The sequence below is a fragment of the Phalaenopsis equestris genome, unplaced genomic scaffold, assembly GCF_001263595.1.
Source record: "Phalaenopsis equestris unplaced genomic scaffold, ASM126359v1 Scaffold210269, whole genome shotgun sequence".
In the NCBI taxonomy this organism is placed as follows: Eukaryota; Viridiplantae; Streptophyta; class Magnoliopsida; order Asparagales; family Orchidaceae; genus Phalaenopsis; species Phalaenopsis equestris.
Genome location: NW_018229368.1, coordinates 137,020 through 147,574, shown reverse-complemented (window position 1 = coordinate 147,574; position 10,555 = coordinate 137,020).

Genomic DNA, 10,555 nt, shown 5'->3' with positions numbered 1-10,555 from the left:
ATATAGGGCTCTAATGGAGTCCTATATATCGATCCCACAGGGAGTAATATTAGAACTACGAACTAAGATTTTAGAAAAGCAATACTTAATTGCAACAATGGAATTCAAATTGTTTATATGTCACTAATAGGCAATTGAAATAAATATGTAATTTTTAATAACTCTTAAATAACTAATTATACTAATAAAGGTTTTAATGTGTTATTCAATATATAAGGCTCAAGACAAGGAGAAAGGCAAAAAACTACTCAGATCTAATGGGGAAAACACAATAAAACTCAGAATTCTTATATAAAAGCAAAGTCATACAAACTACAACAAGTAAATAACACTTATCTCTAATTTCTCCCCAAGGAAACTCCTTAAAGTTCCTCTGAATCTCTTCCTTTCTTTACAGCATATAGAATTCCTCTTCGAAGCAGCAAGGAGGAAGAAATCTCTCACTTTCCCTCCACTCTTACAATCTCTCGAAGAATTCCTCATAATTTAGACTCTCTACACTTTCCCAACACTAAAGTCTTGAGCCTCCTCCTGCCGACAGCTTCTTACGGGCAAACCCCACACCAAAAATAGTGCCGACAATGAGTTTTCCCAAGAGTTGCCTAAGCATCCCTCCAAAATTCATCTTCATCCAATGCATTGTTGGACATAACCTTTGAACTAGCCGGCGGCGGCGGGGCTTCTAAGGGGCCTCGAGGGCACCGTGAGCGGGCCTTCTAAGTGAATTAAATCTGGAGTCTCGGGAAAAATCCACCGTCGGTGCCGTTTGGCTTGCCGTTGGCGGGCTGTCGGTGCCCTAGTTCAAATCTTCACATTTTGGTCCTTTTCGCTCCAAATTCGCTCCTTTTTGCATCTTTTTGCTCCAATGACCCTAATTCATCATTCCTGCAACAAAACATCAAAAATATCTTTCTTTAAAGTGCAATATCATCAAAAACAATATAAAATAGGTATTAAAATCTCAACATATTTTCTTTTGATCACACACTCTACAAAATCTTACAAATTTTCCTCACCAATGTCAATCTTCATATGTCACGTGTTTATGAACTCAAGATCACAAATTCTCCACACTGTCTTCATGTTATTCTCTGGGGCAATACCGAGATTTTGATTCCATCATCTTCATTAGTTATCTTTTTGATTTTGTGGTTGGATGTGAGTCATCGAGCTTTCCTTCCTAATATTACATAAATCTTTCGAGATTAGTTTTAAGAGTCATCGTGCTTTCCTTCTCAATCTGATCTTTCCACCACCTCTTGGGTTGGAAGTGAGTCATTGAGCTTTCCTTCCCAACATAGTGATATGTTTCCGATCAGCCCTTGAGTTAGATGTGAGTAATCGTGCTTTCTTTCTTAATATGATATTTCTACAACCTCTTGGGTTGGATGTAAGTCATTGAGTTTTCCTTCCCAATGTAGTGATATGTTTATGATCAGCTCTTGAGTTGGATGTGAGTCATCATGCTTTCCTTCTAAATTTGATATTTCTGCTACCTTCTGAGTTGGATGTGAGTCATCGAGATTTCCTTCCAAACGTAGTGATATGTTTCCGATCAGCCCTTGAGTTGTATGTGAGTCATCGTGCTTTCCTTCTCAATCGATCTTTCCTCTACCTCTTGGGTTGGATTTGAGTCATCGATCTTTCTTTCCCAACGTAGTGATATGTTTCTGATCTGCCATTGAGTTCGAGGCGAGTCATCATGTTTTCCTTCACAATCTGATATTGTTGTTACTTCTTTGGTTAGATGTGAGTCATCGAGCTTTCCTTCCCAATGTAATGATATGTTTCGGATCAGCTCTTGAGTTGGATGTGATTCATCGTGCTTTCCTTCTCAATCTGACCTTTTTGCCACCTCTTAGGTTGGATGTGAGTCCTCGAGCTTTCCTTCCTAATGTGACACAATTCTTCGAGATAGGTTTATGACCACCTTAAATGGAGTAAGGCATCATATCCTCATTCTTTGAGATAATTTTGAGGCCTCCTTAAATGAAGTAACCTTAAAATAAGACCACCTTAAAAGGAGTAAGGCATCCTATTCTCATCCTTCGAGTATAGTTTAAGACCACCTTAAATGGAGTAAGACATCTGATTCTCTACTCAATTCTTTGAGATAAGTTTATGACCACCTTAAATGGACTAAGACATCATATTTTCATCCTTCAATAGTGGTTCAAGGCCACCTTAAATGTAGTATGACATCTGATTCTCTACCTAATTCTTCAAGCTAGGTTTAATATCACCATAAATGGAGTAAGATATCCTATTCTCATCCTTCAATATTTGTTTAAGGCCACCTTAAATGGAGTAAGGCATCTGATTCTCTACCCAATTTCCTCGAGATAGGTTTAAGACCGCCTTAAATGGAGTAAGTATCCTATTCTCATCCTTCAAGATCAGTTTAAGACCACCTTAAATGGAGTACGACATTTGATTCTCTACCCAAGTTCCTTGAGATAGGTTTAAGACCACCTTAAATGGAGTAAGGAATCCTATTCTCATCATTCGAGATCAGTTTGAGACCACCTTAAATGGAGTAAGGCATCTGATTCCTACATAATTTCCTTGAGATAGGTTTAAGACCACCTTAAATGGAGTAAAGCATCATATTCTCATCTTTCAAGATCGATTTAAGACCACCTTAAACGCAGTAAGGCATCTGATTCTATACCCAATTCTTTGAGATATGTCTAAGTACACCTTAAATGGAGTAAGGCATCCTATTCTCATCCCTCAAGATCAGTTTAAGGCCACCTTAAATGGAGTAAGGAATCTGATTCTCTACCCAATTTCCTCGAGATCGGTTTAAGACCACCTTAAATGGAGTAAGGCTTCCAATTTTCTACCCAATTTCCTCAAGATAGGTTTAAGACCACCTTAAATGGAGTATGGCATCTGACTCTCATTTCAGGATTAATACCCAAACTTCAATTCCCATTTCAAGGTCAGCACTCAAATACTGACTCCCATCCTTTGATATACCTAAAGCTTGATAATCTGAGGTTCACCATCTAATCCCCAGCAAGACTTTTGAATCCCCAATTGTTCTTTAATGTTCACTTGATGATTCCTCAGTGAAAATAATTATCACTTAATTCTACACTTCGTTCTAAGTTTGTTGGCTTAGAAGTCTGTGTTGGTTTTATTGGTCTCATCGATCAATGCCAATACGTGTGGTATGCTTGCCCGACACACCCCACCTATTGGGGGTCCATTTGTTGACCTCAAATTTGGTTGAGGTCGAATTTTTCCTCTTTAGTAGCCTAGGGTCAAGCCATAAGACTTTCCTGTTGACTATTCCTAGAGGACTAGACTATTCCTTCCTAGAGGACTAGAAAGGAACCCTCACAATTAGAAATTCTAAACACTTCTTTACTCAACTTGAAGTGCCACATATTGGTCCTACCCTCTAGCACTTAGTTGGTAAGTTCAATATGGGGGAGCTCAAGAAGAGTTCCCATAACATTTCTTGGCCTTAGGTTCAACCCCCTAGTGGTGCGGTCTTGGTTAGTCTCATACGCACACTTGCACATTACACTTCCACTCACAATCTTGAACCCAAACCTACCTAATTTTGGTCCCTTGACCGTTTGGGAGACTCATGTAGATGGTCCCCTAGACCCATTAGCCCCAGACTAGGTTTAGCTAAGGCCAGTACAAGAAGGACCCAAAAGTAGGGAATTCTATTAGTCCATGGCACAAGTAAGGTGATTGACACTCCAATTTTACCAAAATACCCAACTTAGTATTTTGCCCCCAAATCTACCCAAATTACCAAATTGCCCTTGAAACCTAAAAAATTCCAAAAATTACCCAAAATACCTAAATTTGTTCAAAAATCATTTTCAACTCTTTGAAACCACCCAAATTGCCCAAAATATCCCAAAATTTCCAAAATTACCAAATACACCTCATTTGAAAATATCCCAAAATTTCCAAAATTACCAATTACACCTCATTTGGCCAAATTACCAAAATACCCTTGGTGACCCAAATTGTCCCAAAACCTTCAAAATCACTTAAAATATCCCCAAAATCAATTTGAAATAGTCCATTGAGCTCAATTTGATAAATTTGACCTATTTTAACCAAAAGCCTCAAATTGTCTTTAAAGACCCAATTACCCCAATTCACCCCCAATGTCCACCAATTTGATCTCAATTTTTTCCAATTTAAATTCTAAACTCAAATTCATCATGTCCAAGCTTGATTTAAACCAAATTCAAGCCCATTTGGCTCACATTTGAATCTAATTTTAACTCAAATCAAAAAGCCCCAATTTGACCCAAAACTAAAATCTCACTTAATTGAACCCCCACATTTATCCAATTGCCCCAATTTTGAATCATAAAATCTTCAAAACATTTCCAAATATCAAATTTAACCTTCAATTGGCCTTGTTCAAGCCTCAATTTTACTTAAAATTAACTTGGAACAAAACCCCCAATTTAGCCCCAAATTGACCATGTCCCCCAAATTCAACCAAATTGAACCCAATAACCACAAAATTTCCATTCATTTTCTATCCAAAACTCTTCATGACAATCCTTAGGACCAATTTGAACCACCAATTGGGCCTTAGCAAAATTTTAGCCCAACTCAAACCCGTTTAACCCAAATACCCAAAATTGACCAAATGTCCAAAATATTTCACATTGAACCTCCAAATCAATTCAAAATCACTCCAAATCTTTTCTAAACCCTTTGTGACAATCATCTACACCACATTGATTAATCAATTGAGCTCAATGTCATAGTTAGCCCAACCTAAACCAAACTTCAAACCAATTCGACCCAAATTGAACCCATGCACCAAAATTGACGAAGCCATGCCAAATTGATCAAAACAAAGCCTCTACAGCTACCTTCTGAATCCTAGTGACCAGGCTAGACTCACCTAGCCAGCCCTACATGGGCTATGGACCAATGGTCCCTTGATTTAGGGTATTTCGCCCCATTTTTGGCTTATACTCAAAATATCCTTGAAATCATGCCATACCATTAGAGGTTAATCATTATTAACCCTCCCACTGGCTCACCTGATTGCTTGACAACCTCCTATGACCTACCCGACCGACCTAATGGCCGAAAAACCCTTAAATTGAGAGTCACCCCCTTAAATCAAAACCCATTACACCCATCCAAGGTGCTCAACTCTGATTGGTCTTTAGCACTTTGAAGCCCTCCACCTTGGCTCCACATTGCACCCAATTTGAAGCCCTAGTAGTCACCCTAAGCTCTTCTATTTAAACCCCTCTGTGATGGCCAAAAAAATGAGGTGAACCAAATTTCTTGGGGAAACTCTACCAAATTGTTTCCAGAGCTCCTCTAAGACACCCTAAGCTCATTGTAACCATCTCATGGTCATTTGCTCCACCACCTAAGCCCAAATTTTTAGCTCAAAATCAGGACAAATTTTGGTCATCCTCAAAACTCCCCCAAACTCCAAATTGAATAGCTTTTGAGCTTCCCCAGAGTAAGAGAGGAAGATTTCCACTAAAATCCCCCTCTGTTGAGCTCTCCAAACCACTCATAAACCAAGACCACATCCCATTTCATTGAACTTCTACTTGAAGCTTACATTAGAGGAAACCAGTACATCCAGGAGGTTCATTGGACTCCACTAAAGCTTCTACAAGCATTTGATTGAGGCCTTCCCTCCTAGACAAAGGTATAGGACATTAACCCTAATCTTGAGCTCGGTTTTCACCAAATTTGAAGTAAAATTTAATTTAATAACATTGTAACCGTATGGATGTGTTTGTCTCAAGTAGATGAAGGTGTAGAACAAACCACAATTAATTTGGTTGAGTATTGAGCGAGATCTTAGGCTAGAAGTTGGACAGCTCACGGGTTTGGTACATCGGGGATGATGACAAAGGACCGTCGGATCGCGCTTGTATCGGACAGACGGACGAGATCAAGCCGGGAAAATCCCTAGGTGTGTGAATAGCAGGCTGACTCAGACGGTGGCATCCAATTAGGATACGCCGCATGGAGCTTCAGATTCGTCGCGTATTTGTGTGGCGCTGACTGGGATAAATAGGAAATTATGAATTATTTGATTTATTTAAATCAGATATCTTCAAAAATCCATAACTTTTCATGAAAAAATTATAAAAATAAATTTAAAATACCCTCTTACTCAATAAACAGAGGAGAATAATGTGGACTAAAAATAAATTTTTTTTCTAAATGTTTGATTTTTAATTAATTAAACACTCCCTAGAGTATTTCAATTCAATATGACTAAGCATTGCTCACCATAGCTTGAATTTTTTAGGGTTTATTCCTCATGACAAAGGTTATGTTCTCTGATTTTTTAAAGGTCAGAGGACATCTCTGTGCTTCTAACCTTAATTTTCAAGCTAAGATGACTATTTTGGCTTAATTTAATTACATAAACTGAAATATCACTTGAAAAGTTATGGGATAAATCTTAGTAGGTTTCCTGTGGTTAGAAAAGCTTAGAAAAAATATCATGATGGTTTGAAAAATTTTGCACATTTTTGTATTTAATTAAATGTGTATATTTTGTATTAATTTATGTAAATTAAATATTAATAAAAATTGACAAAATCAATTCAGCATTGTGTATAAAAATCATATTAACCCACTGCAAAAAATTATAAATTATTGGATTAAGTTTATGCACTAAAGTTAATTTTTTAAGAAACATTGTATTTTTGTAAAAAAAAATAATTATATTTTTAAAATAATTTTAATAAATTAAATATAATTACAAAAATTATGAAAAGTGATTTTCTGAGTTTCTTGTGATCAGGAGAACTTAGAAAAAATAAAAGTTACTTTTGTGAGCCATATTTTGCATTTAAAATAATTTAGAATAATTAAAAATTATAAAAATATCAAAATATTTAAAAATGCTCCTAATGGTTTTCTGATCATTTAAAACTCATTAAAATATTTTTACTAATTTTTCTAAGTTAAAAATAAATTTCTAAAGACTTAAAATGTGCAAAAATGTATTTTCCTTTTTTTCTCATTAAAATAATTATAATAAATAAATTAACAAATCATAAAAATATAAAATTTGTTTCTCTGAGTTCTTTGGACTCATAGAGGTTTAATAAAAATATAAAAAAAATAATATTTATAAATAAAACATATTTTCCATTTAACTAAATCACTAAAAAATAATAAATAATTATTAAATTAAATTAAAAATTTAATTTTAAATAATGATAGAATTTTATCTAAGTATTTCTCTGACCTTAGAAAACCTATAATAATTTTTCCATAAACCAACAACTTTATTATGATTGATTAAATAAATTAATTTTGAAAATTTTATTTTCTAAGTTGAAAATATTTATTTATATTAAATTAAAATTTGAAAACCACATTTCTCTCCTCTGATACTTTAATTACTCTATGGATAGGGTACTCTAAAATCTCTAAAGTCATCTGAGTTATGCTTAATGAGTTATGAGGTGGAGAGCCCCAAGGGCAAAATGGTCATTTTAGACTTTTGTGCCTTAATCAAAATTTAGGATTAACCAAAAAGGAAAATGAGTAATTTTGATCGTAAAGAATATGTTTCGATGATGGAAACATAATGGGTTAAAAGTAGAAACCAATTTGCCACCATTTTATAATGAGGACAAAATTATAATTTTCTAAATTATCAAGATTTGGAAGTTAATAAAAGTCAAATGATCCTCAAGGGATGGGCTTAAGTTAGAAGGATGATAATTTAATTATTCTAAGCCCACAATTTAGATGATATAATCTTTTAATAAGGATATGTATCACTTAAATTTAAAATCTTAATGATTGTCACTTTATTCCACTGAGGATGTTAAGCGATTGGTAGTGATCTAGGCTTAATATTTAAATTCATTTGATGGGATTTAAAAGGATAACATGATTAATGGTAAAAACCTCTAAGCACTATTAGCCTAACTTTAGTGGTGGGTACCAAAATCTGTAATGACCTAAATTTGCCTTAGGGGCATTCACCCACATAACTTTTAAGTGAAATATCAACTGATTAATTGATTATCCGGTCCTCAGGACAATTAAAATGTCAAGATTCACCGATTAGTGGGGTAATTTTGATTTGACCTAGGATGATAAATAGAGCAATATGATAAGTTCAAAATGAATTCAAATGGTTCAAGAGGTCTTTAAAGTCATTCAGGGTCATTCCCCGAACACTTAAAAAACTCTTGGGTTTATATTTTATTCTAAAATCATCCATTAAGATCTTTTGAGACTCAATAAGTCATAGTTTGGAGTTTGTTAGATACACCTTCACTTACTCTTGCCATTTAAGTTTCCGCAAAATTATATACTTGTTACATAAAACTAATCTTTTAGCGGGAATGTCGAGAAGATGACATGTATGCTTTTACAGTGTTATTTAATTTTTGTCATTTTACTTTCATTGCAAAATATTATAACTACTTGGATGTGTACTCTATGTTTGGATATGCACTTTTCCTTATTTGCAAAAATCAAAAACAACTTTTCAAAAATTAATCAATATTTTCAAAAATTTAAAACAATTGTTTAAAAGGTAACCATAAATCCTTTGAAATTTCATTAAACATAAAGCGTCCTTTTGAATTTATGAGAGTCCCTCAGAGGAGATAACTCACTGTTGCTAACAAGATCTCCCCAGTTTAAATGAGTTTCACAACCTGTTTAAGCTAAGTAAATGCAAAAGAAAATAGTGATACCAGAACAAGGTAACCCCCCTCCTGATTGAACTTTTAATTTGTCATTTAAACCTTTAAACCTTAGACTTTAGGACTGCTACTTCGCCGAGGAGCTTGGAGCTAAATTTTTGGGTAGCCTCTTACGACACGAGGATCTACAACAACATAAGGATCTATAACAACAATTATTTCCTTAGAATTAAATAATAATCCATAGGATTATGAGGTTGTCCGTCTAGTGCGACATAAATTCTCAACTTTTTCTTTAGGCGGAACTATCATGTTGTGCAATTTAAGCCCTAACCTGTTTTAGGATTCTGAGGTTGTCGTTCATTACGATTTAAATCCTCACATCTTCCAGGCTATTTGTGTGACCATCCCACACAAATGTAAGCCCTAATTAATAAAATTGACAGAATGAAACAATTAAATAATTTTCTTCTCGAAATTGAAACCAAATCATAGGATAGTTTGAGAAGTCACCGGAGTTCTCCTCAGGATCCATGAGATCCCCTAGTTTTTCTTCCTTCGGATTCCAAATTAAATGTTCCAAATTTGAGTCTTTCCCCTCTTACACATCTTTGTCTGATTTTTTGAAAAGTCCTATCCCTTTGAACTCCTTGAAGATAATACCCCCTGATTTTTATCAAGAGTTTTCTTAGGTGACTTTGGTTATCTAAAATATTATTAACTATAGGGGCTTGCCCTTATAAGAAACTTTCAAGAACCCAGCTTAATATAAACCCTATTTAATTTTTCGTATTAAATAGAGGAACTTGTCGGCCAACATAAAACATGGTTTTTCGCAGACTTAAATGGATGTCATAAATTCTTTGGTTTATTTAATCGAGCACTTATCAGTGAGTAGTGTATTTATCCTTTGGGATAGATGCATTACTTGTAGTATTAGGCTCATTTATTTAAACTACTAAGGATATGAGATCGGTTCGATCTTATATTTTCAAAATCTTAAATACTACTTTTTTCTCAAATTATATATATATATATATATTAAATCAAACTGAGCGTCGGGATATCCATTCCGATGATTGACAATTTAATTAAACTAGGCGTCGTGATTTTTATTCAGGTAGCCGATAATTTCCAATTTGGCTACCGACAGTCCACAAACCTCTTTGAAGTGTTGATTTTCTATAATATTGGGTCTATATATGATTTCGATCAAAGGGTGACTCGGGCCTAGTCTTGAGTTGGGTTGGAGGGCTCGAAATGATGAGGCTTTGATTAGGGAAGTGGTTTTAGGGTTTTGTGAAGCTTTAGGAATAGCCAACTTGAAGTTTGGTGTGGTTTGGTGAAATGACCAAAAATGTCCTAGATTTTGAATCCAAATTAAGGGGTTTATGGAGGGAGATAGTGGCTGAAAATGGTTGGAACAAGCTTCGTAAGGCCAAGGAAAGGGTCTGTAGCAATTTTAGCAGGGCTTCGCCAAGGTTAGTGCATTCCTCCCCTTTGGCTGAGGGTGAAAAATGGTGCTTAGGCGGAGGGAAAAAGAGTGCAAGTGGCTAATTGGGATGAGCATCTTGCATAGGTTTAATTTTGAAGTTTGTCCTTCTCGAGTTTGGGGTTTTTAGGCGACCAAGGTGGCCAGCAAGCCAGGGGAAGTCACCATCCAGTTCATGGAGGTTAGTGGTGGGTAATTTTGAAGTCAATTGGATGTGGCCATGTGTAAAAGTGATTAAATAAAATGGAAAGGGGTTTGGGCTAAGTTTGGGTCAGTCATGGTTTAGGCTCATCAAAGTGGCTTTAGGTCACTCAAAAGGTGGTCAAGGCTGGTGGGGGGTCAGTATAATCAATGGGGTGAAGTCTCAATCAAGTTTATTTAGATTAAATTTTGGTTTAGGTGAAGCATG